The following is a 12,706-nucleotide window of genomic DNA, read 5'->3' as shown; positions in this document are numbered from 1 at the left end:
AGCTTGCCAGCTCTCAGAGAGGGGAAAATCATGAATACAAACTACATCATGTACTCATGACAATAAGCTATTAATTTTGCAAGAAAACTGTTTTTAAATATTCTGTATGGTTTGCCCCCATGTCACTTCATTTTCTCCTTTGAGCCCCAGAATGCTTGTCCCTCTCTGCTGGCTGTGGGCTAGCGATCCTCATTCTCCCTCCTACTGTCCTGGAGCTTCTACTTTTTTTTTCCTTTATAAGACTTTATTTTATTTTATTTTTTAAAAGATTTTATTTATTTATTTGACAGAGACACAGTGAGAGAGGAACACAAGCAGTGGGGAGCGGGAGAGGGAGAAGCAGGCCTCCCGATGAGCAGGGATCCTAACATGGGGCTCCATCCCAAGGCCCTGGGATCATGACTCGAGCTGAAGGTAGACACTTAATGAGCCACCCATGCACCCCTCAAGATTTTATTTTTAAGTAATCTCTGCAGTGAATGTGGGGCTGGCACTCACAACCCTGAGATCAGGAGTCATATGCTCCACTGACTGAGCCAGCCACGCACCCCTGTTCTGGAGCTTCTTGAATATAGAGACCGAGTTGCGCATTAGAGTGACTACAAGTATGGGTGATGCCAACCTTCTCACTGAGGCGGTGGGTGTCTATTTCTATCACTTTTGTATCACTCAGGCACACAGAAGGCCTAGCAAACATCATAGGCATAATACACTCTTGTCCGGCTCAGGATACAGATCTTCTGAAGTGCCCAAATTCTGCCCAGTTTCAGTACAGAACTTTCACTATCAGGGTCCCCAAGAAAGTCATCTCTTCCCACTTTTTCATCTAACAGGCTAAGGTAAAGTTCTCTCCTATTCAAAGTCTCCTGGTCTCAAGCACACACAGCCTGTTTGGAGATTCTCTGGTCTGCTGGCCGGACTGTGGCCAAATGGCTTCCTCAAATTCTAGTCTCCTGTGTTACCAAGTTAGAGTCCTAACAGTTATCGCTTGCTCAGACTCCTCCTATCTAATTTTTGCTAATTCATTCATTTCTCTTCCTTCCTTTTTTATTCCTGTCATTTTCCTTCCACCCACTGTGAATCTAAATTCCTCAATGCCTAAGTTTTCCATCATTTAGTTGAATGCTTAACACCAATTTTAAAAAATTTAACTCATTTAGATTACAGGATCACAGCTCTTCATGTGGAGTATAGAAAAGATCTGGGCAAGTCACACATGCTCAAGGACATGAACAGGCAACACATAAATGAAAAAATTCAAGTGGCTGATCAATACGTATGTGAGGAAAACAGTTTAAAAAATTTATAAATTAAATTACATCAATATTAAAAAGTGAGTGTTGATCCTTTCTCCCTGCCACCCCCCCCCACCTTTACTTTCTGAGAGGAAGACTTCTTTGTTGGACTTCCAACCCTTTGGGAGTCGATTGGGGGTAACGAGTTCATATGGAGAAAAGTAGAAACCAGAGAAGCTAAACTGAGCTATGAGGTTTGAGTTCTATAAGAAAACATGGGAATAGTATTTGTTATCTTGGATTGGGTGCTGGTTTCTCAGATATGATAGATAAGGTGGACTTCATAAAACTTAAAAACCTTCATGCCTCAGAGGATACCATCAAGAAAAGACAATCCACAAAATGGGAGAAAATACTTGTGAAGAGATTACTGATCAAAATATATGAAGAACTCTTACAACTAAACAATAAAAAGACATATAACCCAATTAAAAACTGGACAAAGAACTTCAATAGACATTTCTCCACAGAACACTTACAAATGGCCAATAAACACATGGAAAGATGCTCAACATCATTAGTCATTATAGAAATGAAAACCACATAGATACCACTTCATCTCCACCACGATGTCTAAGATAAAAGATAGTAACAAATGTTGGTGAGGATGCGGAGATACTGGAAGCTCAACCTTGTTTGAGGCATTGTAAAATGGTACAGCCACTTTGGAAAATCAGTCTGACAGTTCCTTAAAATGTTAAACATAGAGTTACCACATGACCCAGCAATTCTACTCCTAGATATATATCCAAGATAAAGGAAAACACGTGTTTACACAAAAGTTTGTATATTAATATTCATAGCAGGCATTCACAGTAGCCAAAAAAGTTGTAGCAAGACATTATCCATTAACAGATGAATGGATAAACATAATGTGATATGGCCAGGTGCCTTGCTCAGTTGGCAAAACATGTGATTCTTGATCTCAGGGTTTAGAGTTCAAGCCCCACACTGGGTGTAGAGCTTACGTACTTTATTTTTTAAATTTGGTTTCTCTTCTCTTCTTTTCTTTTTTTTCAAGATTCTATTTTTAAGTAATCTCTTGACCCAAAGTGGGGATAGAACCAACAACCCTGAGATCAAGAGTTGCGCACTCCACCTAAGCCAGCCAGGAGCCCCAGTGTAGATAGATAAAGCTGCAAAAAAAACCCCCTGATGTTAAAAAATAATTTGATATAGGGGCACCTGGGTGGTTCAGTCATTAAGCGTCTGCCTTCGGCTCAGGGCTTGATCCTAGGGTTCTGGGATTGAGCCCCGCATCGGGCTCCCTGCTCAGTGGGAAGCCTGCTTCTCCCTCTCTCACTCCCCCGGCTTGTGTTCCCTCTCTCGCTGTGTCTCTCAAATAAATAAATAAAATCTTTTTAAAAAATTTGATATATACATGCAATAGAATATTATTTAGCAATAAAAGGAATCAAGTAGTGATCAATGCTACAATGTGAATGAACCTCAAAAAGGTAAGTGAAAGAAGCCAGTCATAAAAGGCTTCTTTGTATGGTGTTGTATGATTCCATTTATATGAAATGTCCAGAATAGGCAAATCCAGGGAAACAGAAAATAGATTAGTGGTTGCCAGGGACTGGGGAACAGGGAGTGACTTCTAATGGGTATGGAAGTTCTTTCTGGGGTGATGAAAATGTTCTGAAATCAAACAGTGGTGATTATTATGAAAGTCTGTCAGTAAAATCCAATCTATATATTTTTATGGTATATAAATTATGTCTTAACAAAGCTTTTATTTAAAACCTTTTTTAAAAATAGAAAAAATAATTAGGATTTATGAGAGGAGGAAAGGGGAGATGAGGTAAAAATAGAAAAAATATTAGGATTTATGAGAGGAGGAAAGGGGAGATGAGGAAGGGGTGTTGAGCAATGGAGGGGAGTAGGCATTTACAGAGACAAGCTGAGAAAGACAAAAGAAAGAAAGCTGCCTTCAAGTATGGGATTTTGTTGAGAGGAATAAAGAGGATTTTTAGGAAATTTAGCTATGAAGTACATGAGATAATTTTCCCTTCACTACTCCCCATCTCTTCTTCCTTCACCAAGAAAACTTGGGTTCAAATATATATGCTACAAGGATAACAGAAAGTTGCAAACAACCTAAAATTCCAGTAATAACAATCCACAAAAAAGTACAGAGCAGAGTATCATTAAAATAATGTGTTAATATGATTACTGACTTGGGAAAATGTTCATAAAATGTTAACTAAAACTGCAGATTACAAACAGCATGTAGAGTATGACACCATTTTTGTAAATAAATACATGTCTATTACATGTCTTAGTCTGTTCAGGCTGCTATGACAAAACATCTCAGACTATGTGGCTTATGAACAGAGAAATTTATTTTTCACAGTTTTAGAGACTGGGAAGTCCAGGATCAAGGTGCCAGAATGGCTGCATTCTGCCCTCTTCCTTGTTCATAGCTGGCACCTTCTAGCTGTATCCTTATATTGTGTAAGGGACAAGGGGGCTCTCTGGAGCCTGTTTTGTAAGAGCACTAATCCCACTCATGAGTGCTTTGTCCTCGTGAGCTAATCACCTCCAAGGCCCTACCTCCTACTACCACTACCTATGATGGTTAGGATTCAATATATGAATTTTAGGGGACACAAATATTCAGACCGTATCAACATGCATGAGAGAAAATTTGAAGGCATATACAACAAAATATTAATAGTGCTTATCTCTATTGAGCAATTTCAGATTATTTTTAATTTTACTGTTTCATCTATATTTTCTTTTTAAAATTTTATTTAAATTCAGTTAATTAACATATAGTGTATTATTAGTTTCAGAGGTAGAGTTCGGTGATTCATCAGCATATAACACCCAGTGCTCATTACATCATATGCCCTCTTTAATGCCCATCATCCACTTCCTCAACCCCCTACCCACCATCCCTCCAGAAACCCTAGTCATCTGTATTTTCTAATTTGTATATAATAAATATCCATTATGTACATAATTTAAAGTTTTGTTTTCTCTCTCTCTTTTAGATTTGGGGGGAGAGGTGAGGGAGAGACTCTCAAGCAGGCTCCACACCCAGCATGGAACCTGACATGGTGCTTGATCTTACAACCCTGAGATCATGACCTGAGCCGAAATCAAGAGTCAGATGCTTAACCAACTGAGCCACCCAGATGCCTCATTTTGTTTTCTTTAAACAACACAGATACTGTGGGTTCAGGGCTTAGAGAGGGCAGCTTCCCCTTACATAGACTATTAAGTTTCCACAAAGTCTAGGCTATCATATGATGCCTGGACTAAAAGGAGCATAGAAAACTGTCTTGTATGGATAGGAGTACTTTCAGGAAAACCTTTGGGCTACAGCCATCATTTGATCTTCAGTGAATAGCAACCCCCCCACCCCCCACCTCCAAGCACTATTTTCAAGTAGCATTCACAAATAAAATATACACACATAAGAACTTTTGATTTGATTCACAAAACTATTACTGAGTCATACATGCTTCAAAATGGAAAAACATAGTGACACAGAGTCTAGAAGGCTGATCCTCTAAACCAGGGAGAGAGAATAAATGGATACAGAAGATGATGAAGAACCTTTGGCTGGAGGATACAGAGAGCTGTATTACAATGTTGTTTATGTATCTGTCCCCCAAACTAGAGTTCATTCCCTGAGGTCAGAAACTGGGATATAGTCAACTCCGTGTCCCCAGAACCTATACATAGTGCTCGGAACGTGGTAAGTGCTTGGTTATTTGTGGACTCATAAACGTGACTTGTTTATTTTTTTATAATTGAGTTGTAGGAGTTTTAAAATTTCCTTTGTCAGATAGGTCTCTCTCTCTCTTTTTTTTTTAAGATTTTATGTATTTATTTGACAGAGACAGTGAAAGAGGGAACATAAGCAGGGGGAGTGGGAGAGGAAGAAGCAGGCTTCCTGCCAGCAGGGACCTGATGTGGGACTTGATCGCAGTATCCTAGGATCATGACCTGAGCCAAAGGCAGATGCCTAAGGAATGAGCCGCCCAGGCGCCCCCGTCAGACATATCTTGAGAATATTTTCTCTCAGCCTGTATTGCCCATTTGTTTTCTTAATGTTGCTTTTCAATTAATGGGGAGTTTTTAATTATATAAAATCACATTTATCTTTTTTTTCTTTTATGGTTAAAGCTTTTCGTGTCCTATCTAAAATGTCTTTGCCTATCCCAAGATCATGAAGAAAAATTTCCCTTTTTTTCCCTCCTGAAAGCTATATATTTTTAGCTTTTATATTTAGGTTGTGTTGAATCCTATTTTAACTATAAAACTACATCACTGGTGGGTTCATTTTATATTTTTGTATCTTAGAGAAGGTCTTATTCCTCCCTGATCTCCATACAAACAAGGGAAATGCCTGCCAAGAGTTCCTTCACAGACAACTCTAGCTCAGCCAACTAAGGTGAAGTTCTGCAGACATCCTATGCGATTTTGTACTCATAACAATACTATTTATTAGTGATCATTCATTGATCTCTTGCATGCCAGGTGATTTACATATGTCATCTCTAGTTCCTCTATAACTTTTTAAAGATTTATTTATTTATTTTAGGGGGAGAGGGACGGGTGGGGAGGGGCAGAGGGAGAGAGAGAATCTCAGACTCCCCGCTGGGCACAGAACCCGATGTGGGACTCAATGACCCTGAGATCAAAACCTGAGGAGAAATCAAGAGTCAGATGCTTAGCCAACTTAGCCACCCAGGTGCCCCACCACTCTAATCTTTTAAAGTAGGCATGGTCACTTCCATTTTACACATGAGAAAACTGAAGCATAGCGAGAGTTAAGTAGTCTGCTCATAATTACACAGCTGAGATGGGACACAAACTCAGGTCTGCCCAATTCTGCCCAGTTCTTAATTCTTTCCACTACAACTCCCTCCTAAAGAAAATGATCAGGGCCACACCCTCTTCCTAAAGTCCTGGCATTTACCCTGCCAGGCTTCTTCCTACCTTTCCTTTATAGGCCCGCACTCTAGCCTCCACTTACATAATTTGTGTTTACCCACTTCTCTATTCTCTAAACCTATTGTCCCTTTCAATATTACTGCCCCAGTAATATGAGTGTTACTAAACAGTCTTCAATTCACCTTCTATTGCAGCTCCTGGTCCTCATCTCCCTGCCCCCTTCATAGTTCCCAAAGCCCCCTTTTCCTGTTCTGTAGTTCATTCCTAGATGCTTCCTTGGAACTAACAACCTCCCACAACTTCCCAGTGTATTCCCCAACCACATATTTGCACAAAGTGGAACTACTGACTCCTATTAGCATATTTTTGAATCATCCCGGTGGTCAATGGAAATGGGAATTTAAGGAACTCTACCTGCTCAGCAATAACCTAACTCTGGGCAGGAAATGTTCTACACTCCAGAAGAAAGGTTTCCTCTGTTTTTGGTCATCAGCATCTCTCTGCCAGTCATTGAATGCCTTCCCTCTTTTTTTGGCCTTCTGAAGGAGGACTGGGATGACAGTGGTACTCAGTTGCTAATCTCTAACAATCTGACCTTGACCTTAGGTCCCATGAGGAGCATCAGAAGGACGGATAATCTTTTTCCTGTCTGGGTCCCCTCTGTGGCAGGACCGAGGGAGAGGTAGAGGGTGCATTTGGGAGTATCAGCTTATGGTCAGGTCCTTTCCTGTTAGGAATCTAGGTCTGTAAGGAGACCGATTGTAACAAGTCAGGTGCCCTCAGCATAACAGTGACCACCTCCCTGCGCGCCAATAGACTGTGGAGCCTCTTGGTCAACATTCTTTCTTATTCCATCCGTACCGAGAGCCTAGTAGCTTCCATGGTACCAGAAGATATGTGTGTCCATGAGTATGTATGTTTTTGTATGGAGGAAAAAGAATGGGCTGGATGTTTCCCAGCCCCTCCTCTTGAAAGCTGCTCAAATCCCTGCATTATCTCCATCATAAACTTATAATAGGTTTGGGGGTGTCTCCTCCCATTAAGCCTTTGTTCTTAGATCTGACCCCCTCCACCCTGGCCCACACTATAGTACTTCATTAGAAACGCCCAGAGAGGAAGGAGGGGATCTGCTTCTTGACAAAACAGCATTAGTCCAAGCCTCTGCACCACAGCCCAAATATATGCAAGGATGAGCTCGGCTAATGTTTGCTCTCGTGCTCTCCCCCTCTTTCTCGCTCGCTTGCTCTCTCTCTCTCTCTTTTGGAAAGACAAAGCCAACCCTCAGAAACCAGGGCCCAAATGTGCTGATCGGTTATCCTAGCGTCTCTGCCCTGCCCCTCCCCCAGCTCCGCTGAGCCATACCTCTGTAAGGAGCCTTGAGCTGTACCCGGAGGCTTCTGTTCCTTTTGCACTCCAACCAAGCTCTACCTTGACAGTTCCAGCTGAGGCATTGTTCCACGGGACCACACAGAGGGAACTGAACCGATTTCCTAAGATCTGATTTCTGCTAATACAATGGCATCGGTGCTAATGCAGGGAGCCTGCGCAATCCCAGCCCCAGGATCCTCGCTGCTGCCGCCGCCGCCGCTGCCACTGGTGCTGCGGTGACGTTGCTGCTAAGGGAAGGGGGAAGGGAAAGGAGCAGGCATGCCCACAGTACAGCCACTCAGCCTCCCTCCCTGTCAGTCCCTGTGGGCCCTTTAGCCCAGGGAGGGGGGAGGGGAGGGAAAGGAGTCAGCCACAGAGGGCAGGCAGTGCTGAAGGCTGAGAACTCTACAGGCAGCGAAGAAAATTAGGGAAAGAGCTGGGCCTACCTAGCTTCTCTCTTGTCCTTAGGAGTCTCAGGGAAAGTCTGGGCAGAGGCTTAGAGCTTCCTTCCTTTACGCCCCTCCTTTTAGATCTTAGCCAGAAACCTCTCCCTCCTCTCTTCAAGCCACTCTGAATGACTCCTTGTTTTCCAGCTTTTTCCTTTCACTAAGATTCCAGACTAGCCTCAGGGTGGGGCAGCCAGCCTGGGAGGGGGTTCCTGAACCTTGAAGGGACGTTGTAAGGACCTGTCATCAATCTACCAGCAGGCAGGGTCCTTGTGGATCCCAGCTGGACTTAGCACTAGGCAATTTAGGGTGTGCCTCTTCAGAGAAATGAGGTCTGTCTCAGAAAAAAAGGGAGACTGGGCCACAGGCAGGCTTCTTCTATACACTGGGTGGTAGTCAGACTGAGGACCAAGCTGGCAACAGGCCCCTTCCTAACAAGGGTCCAATTCAGTTCCCTGGATTTTCAGAGGGCCTGTTAGTGTGGCCAGAATAGAACCTTTCCCTTTCACCTACATTAGCTTTTGGACATGTGCCGAGTGGGGTCCAGCTGGGCCTGTGATGAGGCAGAATCCATTTGGCCAGGGTGAGGGGCCAGGAGGCTTCTTTTCCTAGGGAAAGGAAGGCTAAGGAAAGGGAGTGGTCTCCCCTTAGCCACAGAAAAATCTCAGTTCTACCTGTAGACCTACAGAGCCCTTTGCTTCTTGTTAGCTCCACCTTCCTCAGGTTCTGGGGCAGTTCTGTGGGGATCAGTGAACAGTGGAGAAGTCACAGCCAGAGCCAACTGTATAGCAAGCAACAACATTGTCCACTTCATGCCACCACTCCCTGCTGCCACCCTTGAACACAGAGATAGTTGCAAGCTGGGCTTGGCCCCCAAGTACTAGCCCTGTCTAGGTCTCCTCCCAGTGTTGACCAGTATCTGGTTTCCACAGCCAAGCCCTTGGATTTCAGGCCCCAGAAAGAAACCTGGTGTCCACTGGCCGGGACCACAGCAGCCACCACTCAGGATACAGAAGAGATGTAGTTTCTCTCCCTTATTGCTTCTTCTATTCCCTGTGAGACCCATGAGGCCACTGATGATATGCTGGGAGGTACAGAGTTGTAGAGAGAACAGAAGCGGGTGAGAACCCCAAAATCTACCTCCAACCTTGATCTTTTTGAGGGGCCATGGCACCATGATCCTATAAAGCAGAAACAGTGAGGAAGAGAAGAAGAAAGGGAGTCTGCTTCCTAAAGCTAACCATTAGTGATCCTCACAGGGGAAGTTGAAAGTGGCAGATATGGCGTCACTGTACAAGCATACCTCCTTTTACCGAACTTTGTTTTGCTATGTTTTCAATACTACTTTTTTTTTTTTTAAACAAATTGAAAGTCTGTGGCAACACTCTGTGGAGCAAGGCTCTCGGTGCCATTAACATCATTTACTCAATTTGTGTCTCTGTGTCATATTTTAGAATTCTCACAATATTTCAAACTTTTTCATTATTATTATATTTGTTATGCTGACTTGTGATCAGTGATCCTTGATATAAAGCTACTGTTAATTATTTTGGGGTGCCATGAATCATACCCATATAAGATAGCGAACTTCATAAATGTTGTATGTGTTCTGACTGCTCTATTCACTGGCTACTCACCTGTATCTCCCCTTCCCTGTGGGTCTCCCTCTTCCCTGAGACACAATATTGGAATTAGGCCAATTAAAAACCCTAAGATGGCTTCATGGTTTTCAAGTGAAAGGAGGAGTTGTACAACTCTTACTTTAAATTAAAAGCTAGAAATGATTAAGCTAGTGAGGAAGGCGTTTTGAAAGCTGAGACAGGCCAAAAGGTAGGCCTCTGTGCCAAATGCTTATCTAAGTTGTAAATGCAAAAGAAAGTTCTGGAAGGAAATTAAAAGTGCTACTCTGCTGTAGCATGAGTAGCACTTTTCATATGAATCATTAGAAAGCAAGAGACTTATTGTTGCTATGGAGAAAGTTTCAGTGGTCTGGATATAAGATCAGACCAGCCACAACAGTCCCTTAAGCCAAAGCCTCATCCAGAGCAAGGCCCTAACTCTTCAGTTCTGTGACGGCTGGGAGAGGTGAGGAAGCTTCAGGAGAAAGCTGGAAGCTTAGCAGGGGTTGCTTCCTGAGGTTTAAGGAACAAAGCCGTCTCCGTAACATCAAAGCATGAGGTGAGGCCGCGGGTGCTGATGCAGAAGCTGCAGCAAGGTCTGGAAGATCCGGCTAAGATCGTTCATGAAGGTGGCTCCACTAAGCCATGGATTTTCGATGAAGACGAAACAGCCTTCTACTGGAAGAAGATGCCTTCTAGGACTTTCAGAGTTAGAAAGGAGAGAGAAGTCAATGCCTGGCTTTAAACTGCAAAAGGACAGGTTGACTCTCTTGCTTGGGGCTAATGCAGCTGGCGACTTTAAGTTGAAACCCTGTTGACATACTATTCTGAAAATCCTAGGCCCTTAAGAATTCTGCTGAATCTGCTCTGCCTGTGCTCTGTAAATGGAACAAAGTTGGATGACAGCACATCTGTTTACAACATGGCTTGCTGAACCTAATTTTAAGCCCACTGTTGAGACCTCCTGCTCAGAAAAAAGATTCCTTTTGAAATATTACCGCTCATTGACAAGGCACTTGGTCACCCAAGAGCTCTGATGGAGATGTACAATGACATTAATGTTGTTTTCAAGCCTGCTAACAAAATATCCACCCCGCAGCCCACGGATCGAGGAGTCATTTTAACTTGCGAGCCTTATTTTTTTTTTTTCATTTTTAAATTTTAAATTTTATTTTCTTGAAGATTTTATTTTTCTCATGAGAGAAAGAAAAAGAGAGAGGCAGAGGGAGAAGCAGGCCCCCCACAGAGCAGGGAGCCCTATGTGGAACTCAATCCCAGTTCCGTGGGTTCATGACTTGAGCCAAAGGCAGACACTTAACTGATTGAGCCACCCAGGCACCCTCAAGTCTTACTGTTTAAGAAATCTATTTCATCAGACTATAACTGCCATAGGTGGTGATTTCTTTGATTGTTCTGGGCAAAGTTAATTGAAAACCTTCTGGAAAGGATTCACCATTCCCGATGCCATTAAGAACACTGGTAATTTACAGGAAGAGGTCAAAATATCAACATTTAACAGGAGTCTGAAAGAAGCTGATTCCAAACCTAAAGGATGACTTTGAGGAAGTTCAACACTTTAGTGAAGGAAGTAAGTGCAGATATGATGGAAATAGCAAGAGAACTAGAATTAGAAGTGGAGCCTAAAGATGTATCTTAATTACTATAATCTCAGGATAAAACTTTAATAGATGAGGAGTTGCTCCTTATGGATGAGCAAAGAAATTGGTTTCTTGAGATGGAATCTACTCCTGGTGGAGATGCTGTGAATTCTGCTGAAATGACAACAAAGAATTTAGAAATTACATAAACTTAGTTAATAAAGCAGCGGCAAAGTTTGAGAGAATGGACTCCAATTTCAAAAGAAGTTCTACTGTGGGTAAAACACTATCAGACAGCATCAAATGCTACTGAGAAATTGCTTGTGAAAGGAAGAGTCAATTGGTGCGGTAAACTTCACTGTCCTATTTTTTTTTTTTTTAAGATTTTATTTATTTATTTGAGTGAGAGAGAGAAAGAGAGAACACCCACGCATGAGCACAGGTTGGGGGTGGGTGGGCAGAGAGACAAGAGAAAAGAGAGAGCCTGATGTGGGGTTTGATGCCAGGAGCCTGAGATGACAACCTGAGCCAAAGTCAGACGCTTAACGGACTGAGTCGCCCCAATGCCCCTTTAGTTGTCTTAGTTTAAGAACTTGCCACAGCCACCGCAGCCTTCAGCAACCACCACTCTGATCAGTCAGCAGCCCTCAATATTGAGGGCAAGACTTTCCGCCAGCAAAAAAGATTCCAACTTACTGAAAGCTCAGATGATGGCTGACATTTTTAGCAATAAAGTATTTTTTTAAAAGATTTTATTTATTTATTTGAGAGAGAGAGAGAATGAGAAAGACCAAGAGAACATGAGAGTGGAGAGGTCAGAAGGAGAAGCAGACTCTCCAATGAGCAGGGAGCCCAATGCAGAACTTGATCCCAGGACTCCAGAATCATGACCGAGCCAAAGGCAGTTGCTTAACCAACTGAGCCACCCAGGTGCCCCAGCAATAAAGTATTTTTTAATTAAGGTGTGTACATTTTAAAAGAAATAATGCTATTGCAGACTTAACAGACTATAGTATAGTAAAAACATAATTTTCATATGCACTGGGAAACCAAAATATTCATTTGCCTTGCTTTTTTGCAACATTCATTTTATCACGGTGATCTGGAACAGAACTACAATATCTCTGAGGTATAGCTGTACTTCCCTCTCCCCTGACAGACACCTCAAAGTGGGTTGGATAAACAGCTTTAGGGTAGGACAAAGTCATTCTCCATGACCAAATGCTTGGACTTCTAGCTTCTTACTGTAAGATTTCTAGGTCCAGGATTTTGTTCCCTGAAATTTCTGTGAGGCTAAGCCATGTATCACACTGGAGAGCCACTACTTAGGAAATGTTGGTAACTTTCAAATTTTCAATGCTTGGCTTATTTCACCATATCATCACCTACTTTCTACCCACTACTGCTAAAAATCTATAGTGCTTTTTTTTTAAAAGATTTTTTTTAAAAAATTCATTTGACAGGGAGAG

At 42.4% G+C, this 12,706-nt stretch overlaps 1 protein-coding gene across 3 annotated transcripts in view; it reads right to left on the bottom strand.

Annotated features, from left to right (window-relative positions):
- The window catches only part of RUSC2 (RUN and SH3 domain containing 2), a 68,203-nt gene that overhangs the window by 13,733 nt on the left and 41,764 nt on the right, over positions 1-12,706 (bottom strand). The window lies entirely within an intron of this gene.

This window comes from Martes martes (assembly GCF_963455335.1).
Source record: "Martes martes genome assembly, chromosome: 12".
NCBI classification, from domain to species: Eukaryota; Metazoa; Chordata; class Mammalia; order Carnivora; family Mustelidae; genus Martes; species Martes martes.
Note: the sequence above shows the minus strand (reverse complement) of the source record. Positions and strands in the feature narration are given on the sequence as shown.